This window comes from Oncorhynchus masou, chromosome 25 (genome assembly GCF_036934945.1).
Source record: "Oncorhynchus masou masou isolate Uvic2021 chromosome 25, UVic_Omas_1.1, whole genome shotgun sequence".
NCBI classification, from domain to species: Eukaryota; Metazoa; Chordata; class Actinopteri; order Salmoniformes; family Salmonidae; genus Oncorhynchus; species Oncorhynchus masou.
Window position 1 is genome coordinate 18675248 of NC_088236.1, and position 18328 is coordinate 18693575.

General features: G+C 47.1%; 1 pseudogene; it reads right to left on the reverse strand.

Moving 5' to 3' along the window:
• Positions 1-767: 767 nt before the first annotated feature.
• The window catches only part of LOC135513866 (protein patched homolog 1-like), a 133339-nt pseudogene continuing 115778 nt past the window's right edge, over positions 768-18328 (reverse strand).

Genomic DNA, 18328 nt, shown 5'->3' on the forward strand with positions numbered 1-18328 from the left:
TTGCTAGTTCAGTTGTATTGACATTCCCAACCTTAGTTACATGTCTGTTTTTGTCCAAAATATCATTGAAACTGAAACAGTGCATCCCGAATGGAGGCAGCAAACAATGTAACAACCTGATAGCAATGTTTTTTGGACTACCAAGAAATGTATTGGTGAATTATATTAATCATGTATTGAACTGCATCCATCTATTCTGCCAACAATGCCTTCGTGTACATCATGGAATGTTGAGTCAAATAGAACCTATTTTTAAAACTTCTTATCATGGTTTTGTAGCATAAACTGGGAATTGTATATTTTTTACTGATATTATGATAGTCTGTTTGTTTCATATCTGCAAAGTAGTTAAAACGCTGTCAGTTCCACTTTAACTATGGGAGTGATACTTTTACGCCCACTCATGCTACTATAAGATGGCCGCTGAGAGCTATGAAATCCCCAGAGGAAATGGGAGATGGGTAATTGAGTTCAAGGGACAGCCAAGTCACAACAAACACCTTTTATATCTTCTACATATCGGCTCGTATTAAATAGCACGCATAGCGTGAGTCAGAGTTCAACAGTAATTGTTTCATAACTACCACAGGTTTGTGATATGCAAATAAAAAAAAGAGTACCTTTATACACAAACATATATATATATAAAACACACACATACATGCCCCGTGTAGCTATTGAGTAGTATCACTTGACGTGATTGTTAGTATATTTCTTTTTAGAGATGTATCCGATGGGTTACCCACCCACCCGCGCCCAGACCCACCTACGCACCCACATAAACACAAACCCACAATCACATTTATACACTCACCTCTTTCTAACATAAAATAAACATTTGCATAGAATTATTATACAGTTATTATACATTATTACAGAATATCTTAAGCAGCAACAACGTATGCTGAACTGTATTGTCTAGATGAAGCTTCCTCATGGCACAGATCCACAGACGAGTGAACAACAGTAATCAGAGATTTCTCTCTCACACACACACGCATTTGTTTTAATATCCTTGTGGGGACAAAATAATTGGTCCCATTCAAAATCCTATTTTCCCTAACCCCTAACCTTAAGCCTTAATCTAACCCTAATTTTTCCCCTAAGCTTAACCCCTAATTTAACCCAAAACCTAATTCTAACCATCACCCTAATCGTAACCCTAACCCATAAGCTTAAAATAGCCTTTCTCCGTGTGGGGACTGGCTAAATGTCTCCCATTTTTCTTGTTTTACTGTGCTTGTGATGACTTCTGGCCCCGACAAGGAAAGTAAAACCAAAAACACACACGCCATAGAAATGATGCCCCCAGTCTGATAAAAACAGGAGCTGTACAACTCCTACATTATAGCTACTTCTTTGTTCATATTTACATAAGTATACATCTTTTAATGATGGATAGAGATATCTAAGACAAACATCCACGGGGTTACAGTAAGAATGAGCACCATGGTACGACCCACCACTGGGTTATGTGTGTCGCTGAGCTGCACTGCATTGGGCCGCTGAGTGAGAGAGGGAGTCCAACTTTGGCCGTTGTGCTTCTGCTCTCCTCCACTGGAACAACAGAGAGACAGACAACAGAGTTAGAAACCTGTCATGACAGCACACACATCTCACTCTCTAAAGGCATAACGCTCAATATGTTATGTTCAGGTTGCAGTAAAAAGGGTTTGAAGGACTGAATGGGGACATTTTTTGCAAGTAACAAAACCAAAGAAGGAAAAGGAACATTCATTGCAAGTACTTTGTGGATGTAATACCAACATGTGAATTACTTCACTGTCATGAGAAGCTACAAACTCCATTGAGGCTCACCTCAGCTTGCCCTCTTATCACAGTCGCTCTCAGCTGCCTCACACTCCACATCCTGGAGCTCCATCGCCTCCACCTTGGTGTCCATCTTGGTTCCTCTGCAACCTGTATGGGCCTCCAGTGGCACATGGGGGTGCTGGAAGGCAGGCTCAGGCTCTGCGCCCCTTGCTGTGTGGTAACTGTCCGCTGCAGTGTGTCCTGGGTAAGAGGAGGTGGGGCTCTGAGTGGGGGGAGAGGTAGAGTGGACGGCGATGGTAACCGATGCAGAGGCCGTTACCATTGTGATGGGCTGGCAGTAAGTAGGGGCGGGGTTAGAGTGGTGAGGTTGGTGGTGATTGGCCCGGGGGTTGTGGGATGGACGAGTTCTGTGCCCCGCAGAACGTTCTCGGTGGCCTCCCGAGACAAAATGGCCCCCGGAGCCGTAATGGCCTCCAGCCTCAGTTTCAAAAGCCTCCATGCGTGGGCGGGCTGGGGGAAGGGACTGTAGGTCCCTCTTGCACCGGGATGCACCGGGGTGGGCATCCGACTCCGGCAGGACCGACTGACAGGAGAGAGATCAGAAAATCAGAACAACTTGTACACATGCTCAACATGTTCAAAGAAAAGAGTGTGAACATACAGCTGAAGTATTAAGTTTACATGCACTTAGGTTGGAGTCATTAAAAACTTGTTTTCAACCACTCCACAAATTTCATGTTAACAAACTATAGTTTTGCAAGTCGGTTAGGACATCTACTTTGTGCATGACACATGTAATTTTTCCAACAATTGTTTACAGACAGATTATTTCACTTACAATTAACTGTATCACAATTCCAGAGAGTCAGAAGTTTACATACACTAAGTTGACTGTGCCTTTGACCAGCTTGGAAAATTCCAGAAAATGGTGGCTTTAGAAGCTTCTGATAGGCTAATTGACATCATGAGTCAATTGGAGGTGTGCCTGTGGATGTATTTCAAGGCCTACCTTCAAACTCAGGGCCTCTTTGCTTAACATCATGGGAAAATCAAAAGAAATCAGCCAAAACCTCAGAAAATTGTAGACCTCCACAAGTCTGGTTCATCCTTGGGAGATATTTCCAAACGCCTGAAGGTACCACATTCATCTGTACAAACGCAGCCATCATACCGCTCAGGAAGGAGATGTGTTCCATCTCCTAGAGATGAACGTATTTTGGTGCAAAAAGTGCAAATCAATCACAGAACAACTGCAAATGACCTTGTGAAGATGCTGGAGGAAACAGGTACAAAAGTATCTATATCCACAGTAAAACACGTCCTATAACCTGAAAGGCTGCTCAGCCACTGCTCCAAACCGCCATAAAAAAGCCAGACTACGGTTTGCAACTTCACATGGGGACAAAGATTGTACTTTTTGGAGAAATGTCCTCTGGTCTGATGAAACAAATATAGGCCATAATGACCATCGTTATGTTTGGGGGAAAAAGGTGAGGCTTGCATGCTGAAGAACACCATCCCAACCGTGAAGCACGGGGGTGGCAGCATCATGTTGTGGAGGTGCTTTGCTGCAGGAGGGACTGGTGCACTTCACAAAATAGATGGCATCATGAGGGAGGAAAATTATGTGGCTATATTGAAGCAACATCTCAAGACATCAGTCAGGAAGTTAAAGCTTGGTGGCAAATGGGTCTTCCAAATGGACAATGACCCCAAGCATACTTCCAAAGTTGTGGCAAAAACAAGGTCAAGGTATTGGAGTGGCCATCACAAAGCCCTGCCCTCAATTCTATAAAACATTTGTGGGCAGAACTGAAAAAGCGTGTGCGAGCAAGGAGGCCAGAAATCTGACTCAGTTACACCAGCTCTGTCAGGAGGAATGGGCCAAAATTCACCCAACTTATTGTGGGAAGCTTGTGGAAGGCTACCCGAAACGTTTGACTGAAATTAAACATTAAAGGCAATGCTACCAAATACTAATTGAGTGTATGTAAACTTCTGACCCACTGCATATGTGATGAAAGAAATAACAATTGAAATAAATAATTCCTTCTACTATTATTATGACATTTTACATTCTTAAAATAAAGTTGTGATCCTAACTGACCTAAGACAGGGGATTTTTACTAGGATTACACGTCAGGAATTGTGAAAAACTGAGTTTAAATGTATTTGGCTAAGGTGTATGTAAACTTCTGACTTCAACTGTATGTCACGTGTGTGTGGTCATTATCCGAAGCACTTACAGAAGACAAAGAGTAGGCTGTGGCGTTTCCCTGTCTAGCTGTCCTTCTTGGCACTGCTCCTCGTCGCACCTCCTCTGCTCTCCCAGCACTGCTTCTAGTGGTGGGGAGGTCGTACTGCTGCAGGTCCTGGCTGATGCCTGAGGCCGTGGTGTTGGAGCTGTACTCAGAGTCTGACGAGTCAGAGCCGGTACCTGTCCCCGTCCCTGAGGTGGTATGGCAGGGGTGGACGGAGAAGTGGACCACGGGAGGAGGGGGTTCTGGGGACGGAGTGGGTAACTGGCTACGCCCATCAACAGGGGTCACCTGAGGGGGACAGAAAAAGGAGGGAGGTGTAAGGAGATGAGGGAATTATTTTGTTCATTTTTGTTTGTTATTATTACACAAATTATGCTGCTAAATAATTTCATGATGAGCTCGTGTTAGAACATTCAATAAAAAGTTAGTGTTGGTTCACAAAAATATGTGTGCGTAAAACGTGCGTGTAAAAAAATGTGTGTGTAAAAAAATGTGTGTGTGTAAAAAATGTGTGTGTAAAAAAATGTGTGTGTGTAAAAAAATGTGTGTGCAAGCCATTATAGTATTTCTGCAGGAGAAACCATCTAACCTCTGGATAGGGGCCAAAGTAAGACAGCAACACAGGGAGGAGGACCAAACCATTCAGCACCCCCAGAATGGTCAGGATGGCCAGCACAGCAAAGAAATACCTGCAACAAACCAACAGTCTACTGTTAAGACAGGCAACATGGGCACAACATTTCATCAACCACCATACACCAACACCACAGAAGATAGGTGGCTAAGAGTCACAACAACTAACATTCTCTGGTCATTTTGGCAGACGCTTTGAACAACTTAACCAGTGGAACATTAGTAGCATCACATAGATACAGAATGACCTTCTTGATCCAAATCAGTCAGGTTTCAAGACTAGTCATTCAACTGAGACTGCTCTTCTCTGCATCACGGAGGCGCTCCGCACTGCTAAAGCTAACTCTCTCTCCTCTGCTCTCATCCTTCTAGACCTATCGGCTGCCTTCGATACTGTGAACCATCAGATCCTCCTCTCCACCCTCTCCGAGTTGGGCATCTCCGGCGCGGCCCACGCTGGATTGCGTCCTACCTGACAGGTCGCTCCTACCAGGTGGCGTGGCGAGAATCTGTCTCCTCGCCACGCGCTCTCACCACTGGTGTCCCCCAGGGCTCTGTTCTAGGCCCTCTCCTATTCTCGCTATACACCAAGTCACTTGGCTCTGTCATAACCTCACATGGTCTCTCCTATCATTGCTATGCAGACGACACACAATTAATCTTCTCCTTTCCCCCTTCTGATGACCAGGTGGCGAATCGCATCTCTGCATGTCTGGCAGACATATCAGTGTGGATGACGGATCACCACCTCAAGCTGAACCTCGGCAAGACGGAGCTGCTCTTCCTCCCGGGGAAGGACTGCCCGTTCCATGATCTCGCCATCACAGTTGACAACTCCATTGTGTCCTCCTCCCAGAGCGCTAAGAACCTTGGCGTGATCCTGGACAACACCCTGTCGTTCTCAACCAACATCATGGCGGTGGCCCGTTCCTGTAGGTTCATCCCATGCTCTACAACATCCCAGAGTACGACCCTGCCTCACACAGGAAGCGGCGCAGGTCCTAATCCAGGCACTTGTCATCTCCCGTCTGGATTACTGCAACTCGCTGTTGGCTGGGCTCCCTGCCTGTGCCATTAAACCCCTACAACTCATCCAGAACGCCGCAGCCCGTCTGGTGTTCAACCTTCCCAAGTTCTCTCACGTCACCCCGCTCCTCCGCTCTCTCCACTGGCTTCCAGTTGAAGCTCGCATCCGCTACAAGACCATGGTGCTTGCCTACGGAGCTGTGAGGGGAACGGCACCGCAGTACCTCCAGGCTCTGATCAGGCCCTACACCCAAGCAAGGGCACTGCGTTCATCCACCTCTGGCCTGCTCGCCTCCCTACCATTGAGGAAGTACAGTTCCCGCTCAGCCCAGTCAAAACTGTTCGCTGCTCTGGCCCCCAATGGTGGAACAAACTCCCTCACGACGCCAGGACAGCGGAGTCAATCACCACCTTCCGGAGACACCTGAAACCCCACCTCTTCAAGGAATACCTAGGATAGGATAAGTAATCCTTCTCACCACCCCCCCCCTTAATGATTTAGATGCACTATTGTAAAGTGGCTGTTCCACTGGATGTCAGAAGGTGAATTCACCAATTTGTAAGTCGCTCTGGATAAGAGCGTCTGCTAAATGACTTAAATGTAAATGTAATACACATGTGACAACCACAATGAACACCGAACACAGGCATCAGAGCAAAGACACATCTGCTAAACCACAGTGTAAGCTTGACAGCCAACATGAGTGTGTGTGTTTGTGTTTTGTGTGGGGTGTGGGCGGGCATGCATGGGTGTTTATAGGTATATGTGTGTGTGTGTGTACACAAAGAGAATACCTGCAGCAACCACAGAACAACAGGAGAGAGGCTGTGCTAAATATGAACTAGATCAACCATTACACATGCCTGAAAGACCATGACACACACGCACAAGTACGTTGGTTAAGTAGGAAACAGAAATGTACCTGTCAAGTCCTGCCAAAGAGGGTTAGTCTTTAGAAAGCCTCACAGAAAAGAGAAGGAAGCACAATTAACTGGAGTTGGTTAATTCAAAGGCATGGAAAAAATGCGGAGGGAGGGAGGGAGAGAGAAAGTGGGGTGTGTGGTGTATAAGCAAACATGAAGACAACAAAGCAGTCAAGAATGTGGAGAAGGGGAAGGGGCTTGAGGGGGAGTAAGGAAGGGGAGAAGTGGGAAGTAGGGAGAAGGGGGCACAAAAGGACAAGGGCCTCTCCTTTTCTGATCTAAAACAATAGGCAGAATCAAAGTATAGAATTGAAACAATTTAGTATAGAAAGAATAGAAAGAGAACAATGAACAGCACCACACCCTGAGTACCCCCCCTCAAAGGTGCGGACTCCGGCCGCAAAACCTGACTCTAAAACCTGACTCTAAAGGGGAGGGTCCGGGTGGGCCTTCTTTACGACCCCGGACTGGGGACCCTCGCAGCGGGCGCCGGGCAGGAGGGAGACTCCTGGCGGCGCCGGACAGGAGACAGGCACAAGAATCACCAGGCTGGGGAGACCTACTGGAGGCCTGGTTCTGGGAACAGGCACAGGACTCACCAGGCTGGGGAGACCTACTGGAGGCCTGGTCTAAAAGGAGGAGGCACAGGATAGACCGGGCCGTGGAGGCGCACTGGAGGTCTCGAACTAAGGGCCTGCACAACCCGTCCTGGCTGGATGGTGACTTTAGCGTGCGTGGCGAAGACACCGGACGCACTGGGCTGTGGTCTCCAGCGACGGTCCACAGTCCGGGGTCTCCAGCGACGGTCCACAGTCCGGGGTCTCCAGCGACGGTCCACAGTCCGGGGTCTCCAGCGACGGTCCACAGTCCGGGGCCTCCAGCGACGGTCCCAGAACCAGAGCCGCCACTGAGGTTAGATACCCACCCAGACACTCCCATATAGGTTTAGGTTTGTGGCCAGGAGTCCGCACCTTTGGGGGGGGTGTCACGCCCTGACCTTAGTTATCTTTGTTTTCTTTATTATTCTTGTTAGGTCAGGGTGTGACATGGGTGGTTGGTTTAGTTTTTGTATTGTCTAGGTGTTTTTGTCCTGTCTTGGATTTTTGTATATTTATGGGGTTTTAGTATGTCTTGGTATATGTAGGTCTATGGTGAACTGGTTCCCAATCAGAGACAGCTGTTTATCAGCTGTTTATCATGCTCCAGGCCTATAGTGTGCCTCAGCAGTCCAGAAGGCCCTGTTCCTGCTCCTCGCACTTGCCCTGAGGTGTGTGTCCCCAGCCCGGTACCTCCAGCAGCGGTCCCCAGTCCGGGGTCTCCAGCGACGGTCCCCAGCAACGGTCCCCAGTCCGGGGTCTCCAGCGACGGTCCCCAGTCCGGGGTCTCCAGCGACGGTCCCCAGTCCGGGGTCTCCAGCGACGGTCCCCAGTCCGGGGTCTCCAGCGACGGTCCACAGTCCGGGGTCTCCAGCGACGGTCCACAGTCCGGGGTCTCCAGCGGCGGTCCACAGTCCGGGGTCTCCAGTGACGGTCCACAGTCCGGGGCCTCCAGCGACGGTCCACAGTCCGGGGTCTCCAGCGACGGTCCACAGTCCGGGGTCTCCAGTGACGGTCCACAGTCCGGGGCCTCCAGCGACGGTCCACAGTCCGGGGTCTCCAGTGACGGTCCACAGTCCGGGGCCTCCAGCGACGGTCCCCAGTCCGGGGCCTCCAGCGACGGTCCCCAGTCCGGGGCCTCCAGCACGGTCCATAGTCCAGAACATCAGGCGATGATCCACGCAGCGAGGGTCCCAGCCCGGGGCCTACGGCGAGGATCCGCAGTCCAGAGCCTCCGACGATTATCCACGGGTCAGTGATACAAGAGCGGACTCAGTGTAAAGAATGTGGACAGCGTCCAGAACCAGAGCCGCCACTGAGGTTAGATACCCACCCAGACACTCCCATATAGGTTTAGGTTTGTGGCCAGGAGTCCGCACCTTTGGGGGGTGTCACGCCCTGACCTTAGTTATCTTTGTTTTCTTTATTATTCTTGTTAGGTCAGGGTGTGACATGGGTGGTTGGTTTAGTTTTTGTATTGTCTAGGTGTTTTTGTCCTGTCTTGGGTTTTTGTATATTTATGGGGTTTTAGTATGTCTTGGTATATGTAGGTCTATGGTGAACTGGTTCCCAATCAGAGACTGTTTATCATTGTCTCTGATTGGGGACGCTCCAATTAGGTTGCCATTTCCATTTTGGTTTTGTGGGTTATTGTCTATGTGTAGTTGTATGTCAGCACTCGTGTTTATAGCTTCACATTTGTTTTGTTATTTTTGTTAGTTTGTTTAGTGTTCTTTGTTTAAATAAAGAAGAATGTATTTATCTCATACTGCGCCTTGGTCTCCTCGGTATGATGAACGTGACACTGTCTAATTAAATCCCCAGTGTATCAGGTAGAACACCCTGTCTAATTAAATCCCCAGTGTATCAAGTAAAACACCCTGTCTAATTAAATCCCCAGTGTATCAGGTAAAACACCCTGTCTAATTAAATCTCCAGTGTTTCAGGTAAAACTCATTCTCTTTCTTTCTCCTACTTTCTCCTACTCGTCTTTCTCCCCTCTCCAGTTCCTTCATTAGGCTTTCCTCCTCTTTTCCTCCTCTTTTCGTTTTCCTGTGTGTGTGTGTGTGTGTGTGTGTGTGTGTGTGTGTGTGTGTGTGTGTGTGTGTGTGTGTGTGTTTATTCAGTACGTGTCTGCGAGAGACGGAGAGAGAAGAAAAGAGAGCAGCTGATTCAGTTTTCCCAGCAAAGTAGCATCAATAAACAGGCCTTTTTAGACAGGCTATAGAATGGGACAGGGGCTGAGACTCCCTATTCTCTCTCCCTTTCCTCCCTATTCCCTCTCCCTTTCCTCCCTATTCCCTCTCCCTTTCCTCCCTATTCCCTCTCCCTTTCCTCCCTATTCCCTCTCCCTTTCCTCCCTATTCCCTCTCCCTTTCCTTCCTATTCCCTCTCCTCCCTATTCCCTCTCCTCCCTATTCCCTCTCCCTTTCCTCCCTATTCCCTCTCCCTTTCCTCCCTATTCTCTCTCCCTTTCCCCCCTATTCTCTCTCCCTTTCCCCCTATTCTCTCTCCCTTTCCCCCTATTCCCTCTCCCTTTCCCCCTATTCTCTCTCCCTTTCCTCCCTATTCCCTCTCCCTTTCCTCCCTATTCCCTCTCCTCCTATTCCATCTCCTCCCTATTCCCTCTCCCTTTCCTCCCTATTCCCTCTCCCTTTCCTCCCTATTCTCTCTCCCTTTCCCCCTATTCTCTCTCCCTTTCCCCCTATTCCCTCTCCCTTTCCTCCCTATTCCCTCTCCCTTTCCTCCCTATTCCCTCTCCCTTTCCTCCCTATTCTCTCTCCCTTTCCCCCTATTCTCTCTCCCTTTCCCCCTATTCTCTCTCCCTTTCCCCCTATTCTCTCTCCCTTTCCTCCCTATTCCCTCTCCCTTTCCTCCCTATTCCCTCTCCCTTTCCTCCCTATTCCCTCTCCCTTTCCTCCCTATTCCCTCTCCCTTTCCTCCCTATTCCCTCTCCCTTTCCTCCCTATTCTCTCTCCCTTTCCCCCTATTCTCTCTCCCTTTCCCCCTATTCTCTCTCCCTTTCCCCCTATTCTCTCTCCCTTTCCTCCCTATTCTCTCTCCCTTTCCCCCTATTCTCTCTCCCTTTCCTCCCTATTCCCTCTCCCTTTCCTCCCTATTCCCTCTCCCTTTCCTCCCTATTCTCTCTCCCTTTCCCCCTATTCCCTCTCCCTTTCCCCCCTATTCTCTCTCCCTTTCCTCCCTATTCCCTCTCCCTTTCCTCCCTATTCCCTCTCCTCCCTATTCCATCTCCCTTTCCTCCCTAATCCCTCTCCCTTTCCTCCCTATTCCTCTCCCTTTCCTCCCTATTCCCTCCCTATTCTCTCTCCCTTTCCTCCCTATTCCCTCTCCCTTTCCCCCTATTCTCTCTCCCTTTCCCCCTATTCTCTCTCCCTTTCCTCCTTATTCCCTCTCCCTTTCACCCCCTATTCTCTCTCCCTTTCCTCCCTATTCTCTCTCCCTTTCCCCCTATTCTCTCTCCATTTCCCCCCTATTCTCTCTCCCTTTCCCCCTATTCTCTCTCCCTTTCCTCCTATTCTCTCTCCCTTTCCCCCTATTCCCTCTCCCTTTCCCCCCCTATTCTCTCTCCCTTTCCTCCCTATTCCCTCTCCCTTTCCTCCCTATTCCCTCTCCTCCCTATTCCATCTCCCTTTCCTCCCTAATCCCTCTCCCTTTCCTCCCTATTCCCTCTCCCTTTCCTCCCTATTCCCTCTCCCTTTCTTCCCTATTCTCTCTCCCTTTCCTCCCTATTCCCTCTCCCTTTCCCCCTATTCTCTCTCCCTTTCCCCCCTATTCTCTCTCCCTTTCCTCCTTATTCCCTCTCCCTTTCCCCCTATTCTCTCTCCCTTTCCTCCCTATTCTCTCTCCCTTTCCCCCTATTCTCTCTCCTTTCCCCCTATTCTCTCTCTCCCTTTCCCCCTATTCTCTCTCCCTTTCCCCCTATTCTCTCTCCCTTTCCCCCTATTCTCTCTCCCTTTCCCCCCTATTCTCTCTCCCTTTCCTCCCTATCTCTCTCCCTTTCCCCCTATTCTCTCTCCCTTTCCTCCCTATTCCCTCTCCCTTTCCTCCCTATTCCCTCTCCTCCCTATTCCCTCTCCTCACTATTCCCTCTCCCTTTCCTCCCTATTCCCTCTCCCTTTCCTCCCTATTCCCTCTCCCTTTCCTCCCTATTCTCTCTCCCTTTCCCCCTATTCTCTCTCCCTTTCCCCCTATTCTCTCTCCCTTTCCCCCTATTCTCTCTCCCTTTCCCCCCTATTCTCTCTCCCTTTCCTCCCTATTCTCTCTCCCTTTCCCCCCTATTCTCTCTCCCTTCCCTCCCTATTCTCTCTCCCTTTCCCCCCTATTCTCTCTCCCTTTCCCCCCTATTCTCTCTCCCTTTCCCCCTATTCTCTCTCCCTTTCCTCCCTATTCCCTCTCCCTTTCCTCCCTATTCCCTCTCCTCCCTATTCCCTCTCCTCCCTATTCCCTCTCCCTTTCCTCCCTATTCCCTCTCCCTTTCCTCCCTATTCCCTCTCCCTTTCCTCCCTATTCCCTCTCCCTTTCCTCCCTATTCTCTCTCCCTTTCCCCCCTATTCTCTCTCCCTTTCCTCCCTATTCCCTCTCCCTTTCCTCCCTATTCCCTCTCCCTTTCCTCCCTATTCCCTCTCCCTTTCCTCCCTATTCCCTCTCCCTTTCCTCCCTATTCCCTCTCCCTTTCCTCCCTATTCCCTCTCCTCCCTATTCCATCTCCCTTTCCTCCCTAATCCCTCTCCCTTTCCTCCCTATTCCCTCTCCCTTTCCTCCCTATTCCCTCTCCCTTTCCTCCCTATTCTCTCTCCCTTTCCCCCTATTCTCTCTCCCTTTCCCCCTATTCTCTCTCCCTTTCCCCCTATTCCATCTCCCTTTCCTCCCTATTCCCTCTCCCTTTCCTCCCTATTCCCTCTCCCTTTCCTCCCTATTCCCTCTCCCTTTCCTCCCTATTCTCTCTCCCTTTCCCCCTATTCTCTCTCCCTTTCCTCCCTATTCCCTCTCCCTTTCCTCCCTATTCCCTCTCCCTTTCCTCCCTATTCCCTCTCCCTTTCCTCCCTATTCCCTCTCCCTTTCCTCCCTATTCTCTCTCCCTTTCCCCCTATTCTCTCTCCCTTTCCCCCATATTCTCTCTCCCTTTCCCCCCTATTCTCTCTCCCTTTCCCCCTATTCTCTCTCCCTTTCCTCCCTATTCCCTCTCCCTTTCCTCCCTATTCCCTCTCCCTTTCCTCCCTATTCTCTCTCCCTTTCCCCCTATTCTCTCTCCCTTTCCCCCTATTCTCTCTCCCTTTCCCCCTATTCTCTCTCCCTTTCCCCCTATTCTCTCTCCCTTTCCTCCCTATTCCCTCTCCCTTTCCTCCCTATTCTCTCTCCCTTTCCCCCTATTCTCTCTCCCTTTCCCCCTATTCTCTCCCTTTCCTCCCTATTCTCTCTCCCTTTCCCCCTATTCTCTCTCCCTTTCCTCCCTATTCTCTCTCCCTTTCCTCCCTATTCTCTCTCCCTTTCCTCCCTATTCTCTCTCCCTTTCCTCTCTCCCTTTCCAACCTCTCCTCTCTCCCTTTCCCCTCCCCCTCCTCAAACTCCTCTCACTTTCCCCATTCCTCCCCCTTTTCCCTCTCCTCTCTCCCTTTCCCCCTATCCTCTCCTCGCTCCCTTTTCCCACTCTCCTCTCTGTTGGCCTCTTGCAACACGAAGACGGGGAAAGTAGCTGAACTCACAGAGCTTCTGCCTTGGTTTAAAGCCACATCTACACTGGAACACACACACACGCAAGCACCCACCCACCCACGCACACAAACACACACACTGCGCTGGAGCTGCTTGTAGTGAAAACATTTGAGGGGTTGACAAGGAGAGTCAGGGAAACATTTATTTCGGCATGAAAAGAAAAATAGGAGTTGGCTGTTTTGTTATTCTGCAGTCTTTAGGCACAGAATACCGCAGACACTCTCACTCCTAAGCACGCCATCGTTGACCCCCATGATAACAAGGTCAGGGAGCAGGGCGGTGTGTGTGTGTGTGTTTCCAGACCACATGAGTGCAGATGGCCCTATTTGCTTAAAAGAGAGACAACTTCCTCCTTAATGGCTACTTAGACAGTAGTCTGCAGACATAACCTAGACACTGTTCCAAGATATGCTTAGCTACGGCTCTAAAGTGCGATCAACTGGGTCGCATATGCAACAAAATATTTTGCTGTGTGACCAGTTTTATTCTGGGAGTTTTATTCTGGGAGCACCCACTGTGAGACTAGGGAAAGATCTCTCTCAGATAATGATTGTTTTAATGATAAGGTTACGCTGTACCGTTGTTTCCGAGTGCCCTAGAGAAAACCGTTGGTGCAGATTCGATAGCGTCATGGTTGCACCATTACTACAACGAAAACAGCTCACTTGTAACCCAACCAGGTAAAAAGACCCTTATAACCGCCGCAACATTTGTATCTTTCTATAGCGTCCCCATACCCAACTGGCGGACTGCAGGTCTCGACTACAAAACAATATTAAAATACGAATAATAGCCTGGCTTCAACCCCTGGTATCATATAAACACATGTAAGTCATGGACAAATGGAAATTTGATTTAATAACCTCTTAAAGCTAGGTGGCAGAATTTTCACTTTTGGATAAATAGGAGCCCAATTTCAACTTCCTGCTACTCATGCCAAGAATATTAGATATGCATATTATTCATAGATTTGGTTAGAAAACACTCTGAAGTTTCTAAAACTGTTTGAATCATGTCTGTGAGTATAACAGAACTTATGTTGCAGGCAAAACCCCGAGGACTAACTGTTCAGAATTTATCTCTCTTCCCTATATTGTCTTTGCCATTGGATATTTAATAGCAATCTAGCCGGGCTTCAACCCCTGGTATCACATAAACACATGTAAGACATGGACAAATGGAAATTTGATTTAAAACAAAAATATCACAGCCCTATGCAAAATGTGGAGAATTGTGGGAATGAACCGTTTGAGAGGGGTACGAACAGTTTGGGGTCGCATGGGTTGCGACGTGTGGGTTTGTTACTACGTCGATAAATGGTGATATCCATCCGGACCTTTGCTGTTTAGGAAATGTGTGACCGGATCTCTCAAATAGTACTCGAGTACCCCTGCCATAGCGGATCGCCGGGATTGCATTTTACATCATTAACCATTTGTTTACACTTTGTTCAGTCATGTTACGTCATTGGCTAGCTAGCTAACAACCTGGTAACTTTATCAGTATAACCAAACACTTTGGGGCACAGAATGAAAGGAAAAGGGATATGTTCTTCAGGAGATTAATGTTCATAGCAATCAATGAATGAGAGATCTCTTGCATGTCACAAATCCAACATTTTTAAAGAGACAGTGTACAATTTTCAATTTAATGCATCTCAATGGGAAAAATGCCGTTACAGTGTTACATATTAATTTCAGGTGCACCACATGTGCTTCAAAAGTAGAGGCGCAATATACTGTAGGCTGTATCTCAATCAATTTAAATTTAAAGCAGCAGTACTACCAATGAACATGTTTTATTTAGAGCCAATATGCTTAGCACTTAATAGGAACCTTGTCTCACACCTCCCCCGTGTAAGTTTTAATTTGCATTTCTCCCGTCCTTCCCCTCAACTACAGTAGCATTTGATGTGTGTGTGTGTGTGTGTGTGTCAGAGAGAGCGAGAGAGAAAGACAGAGAGAGGAGAGAACGAGGGAGCAAGAGAAAGAAGAGAGAAAGAGCAAGAGAAAGAGCGAGAGAGTAGAAAGGGATGGAGGGAAAAGCGGCCTTCACGGATGAGTGGTGTTTCAGGTAGATTCCTGTGACATGCAGGCTCAGGCACAGCCTTAACGCTCGACTGACACCACAGAAACACCACAGAAGATAACACACTTGAATAATGTGACACCGGCAGGTAGAAATGTCGAAAATGTTGAAGCCAACATCACTTCACTACCCCTCCTCACACTTTTAGAAAATAAGCCACTTCTCTGCAAATGATGATGAGCAGTACAATAAAATAAGTCCCAAAATTGAAGGGAAACAGATTGTCTGTGATCTCTATCCACTGAAATCAGCCAAAACAAGCTCAGTAACTCAATGTGTAGCACACTCTTATTGAATATGCATTCATGTAAATAGGCCTAGGATACATCTTGATTCACCCAGTTTATCAATGGAGATTTGCCATTCAAATAAATTATTACCATTATGTTGTTAAGTAGTTCAATTGGTAAAAACTAAGTCAAATGTACGATTGTATAATTGATTCATTAATGCATACATGGCTGTCTCTGAGCATTTTTTACATAAGAAATGTCAAATGTAATGATATTGAATGATTGAACAGAGCAATAGCTGAGTTTAGCTGTTTGGATCAAGTGCCATTCTGGGACTTTGGTTAACCAATGAGGGTCACTGTAACACCGGTACGTTTTGGACTTCTAATCCTTTTTAAACATTGTGTGTTTGAGCTACATACTTCTGTACCATTGGATTCGTCTATTTCTTCTGCATCCCTAAATACCCAACATTAGTCTGTGTGATTCATGGGGGCTGAACTCGAGCGGTGATTTTGAGAGAAGGACAGATCGCGAAGGAGCCCCTGTAGAATGCGAACGGTTTGAGCGAACACGCACATGTAACATGTTTTTCTTTATAACGCTCACAAGCTGGTAGGTAGAAGGTAAGGGGTTCTTCTGCATAGAAGATCACAGGAAACCCCAGGACATAGTGTCTATAATACTGTAAGGGGTTCTTCTACACAGAAGATCACAGGAAACCCCAGGACATAGTGTCTATAATACTGTAAGGGGTTCTTCTACACAGAAGATTACAGGAAACCCCAGGACATAGTGTCTATAATACTGTAAGGGGTTCTTCTACACAGAAGATCACAGGAAACCCCAGGACATAGTGTCTATAATACTGTAAGGGGTTCTTCTACACAGAAGATCACAGGAAACCCCAGGACATAGTGTCTATAATACAGTAAGGGGTTCTTCTACACAGAAGATCACAGGAAACCCCAGGACATAGTGTCTATAATACTGTAAGGGGTTCTTCTACACAGACGATCACAGGAAACCCCAGGACATAGTGTCTATAATACTGTAAGGGGTTATTCTACACAGAAGATCAAAGGAAACCCCAGGACATAGTGTCTATAATACTGTAAGGGGTTATTCTACACAGAAGATCAAAGGAAACCCCAGGACATAGTGTCTATAATACTGTAAGGGGTTCTTCTACACAGAAGATCACAGGAAACCCCAGGACATGAAGCTCACAAACTCCACACAGTTGTTACTGACGAGTTTGACATTAATTTCCCACTGAGCAAACAATGTCTGTACTTACAGCATTCATATGAATTCATTTTCATCAGGCTTTTGCTGACATTTTTTTTTTTTTATTCACATTTGTCAATAAAACTTATAAATGCAATTGTTTATGTCAAATAGTTTTGTGCTTTACTTGTAGAGAGTGTGAAAGATTGAGTGTGTGAGAGAGTTTGAGTCTCTTTCCATGAGTGTGTGCATGTGTATTTGAGTGTGCATGTAGTCTTTGTGCATGAGTGTATGTGTTCATGTGCGTGTGTACTGTATGTGTGAGTGTGTGTGTGTGTATGTATGTGTCCCACAACTGGTCCCACTCACCTGACGATGAAGTCAAACTCAGAGCCTGCTAGCATGAGGACTCCTAGTAGAGTAGAGAAGGCTCCGTCCAACACAGGAGCAAACATGTGTTCTAACGCCAGCACTGCCCGTCTGTTACGGTCCCCTATCGCTGTGAGGAACGCCTGCAACGTACACACAACTAATCAGAAAATCTAGAATGTCATTTGAAAATATACAAAACACTTTGTGTGTGTGTGTTAAGCTATTTTAGGCTTAGGGGTTAGGTTTACGGTTAGGGTTATGCTATGGTTAGGGTGTTTTGGGTTAGGGTTTATAGAAAATAGGATTTTAGGTCCCCACAAGGATAGCAAAAGACATTGTGTGTGTGTGTACTCACTAGAGCAACATGTACAGTGAACTCTACTCCTATGCCGACTGAGGCGATGAGGATGACCACAGGAACAGCACTGAGCTTGATCCCTATCAGCCCCATCATACCAAACAGCTCCACGGTCATCAGAGACAGGACCAGGACCTGAAACAGACAGACCGCAACACAACCGTTAATGACCATTAGAGACCATCTACAGTTTTAACCCAGGGAACAACCCCAGCATGAATCCAAACATCTCTACGGTCATCAGAGACAAAATTCCCAAAGTCCCCACAAGGATAGTAAAACAAGGAACATTTCCCTCGAACCAAGAACCACATCCCCATGAGGACAAAGGCCATTAGGTTTAGGGTTTAGAGTTTAGAGTTAAGAGTTAAAGGTTAGGTTTAGGGAAAATAGCATTTTGAATGGAAATTTATTTTGGGTCTCCTCAAGGATATTTAAAGGTTTTATTTTACCCTTATTTTACCAGGTAAGTTGATTGAGAACACATTCTCATTTACAGCAACGACCTGGGGAATAGTTACAGGAGAGAGGAGATGAATGAGCCAATTGGAAGCTGGGGATGATTAGGTGGCCATGATGAGGGCCAGATTGGGAATTTATCCATGACAACGGGGTTAACACCCCTACTCTTACAATAAGTGCAATGTTATATTTAGTGACCTCAGAGTCAGGTCACCTGTTTAACATCCCATCCAAAACACGTGTGGGCTGTGTGTGTGGGTTGGTCCTTCTAAACTTGTAGGGACCTAAAATACTCAGAAGTTCCCACAAGAATAGTAAAATAAGGAAAATTCACCCTTGTGGGGACATTTCCCACGTCCCTATTAGGATAAAGGCTATTTTAAATTTAGGGGTTATGTGTAGGATTAGGGTTAAAATGAAGGTTAGAATTAGGGTTAGGGTAAGGGATTAGTGGTTAGGTTTAGACATAGGAGTTAGGTTATGGGTTAGGGAAAATAGGATTTCGAATGGAAATGTATTTTAGGTCCCCACAAGAAAAGCAGAACAAAATGTGTGTGTATGTGTGTTAGGGCTTGGAATTGCCAGAGTTCTCACAATACAATACATTTTGATACTGCGATTTTACTGCAATTTTATGTT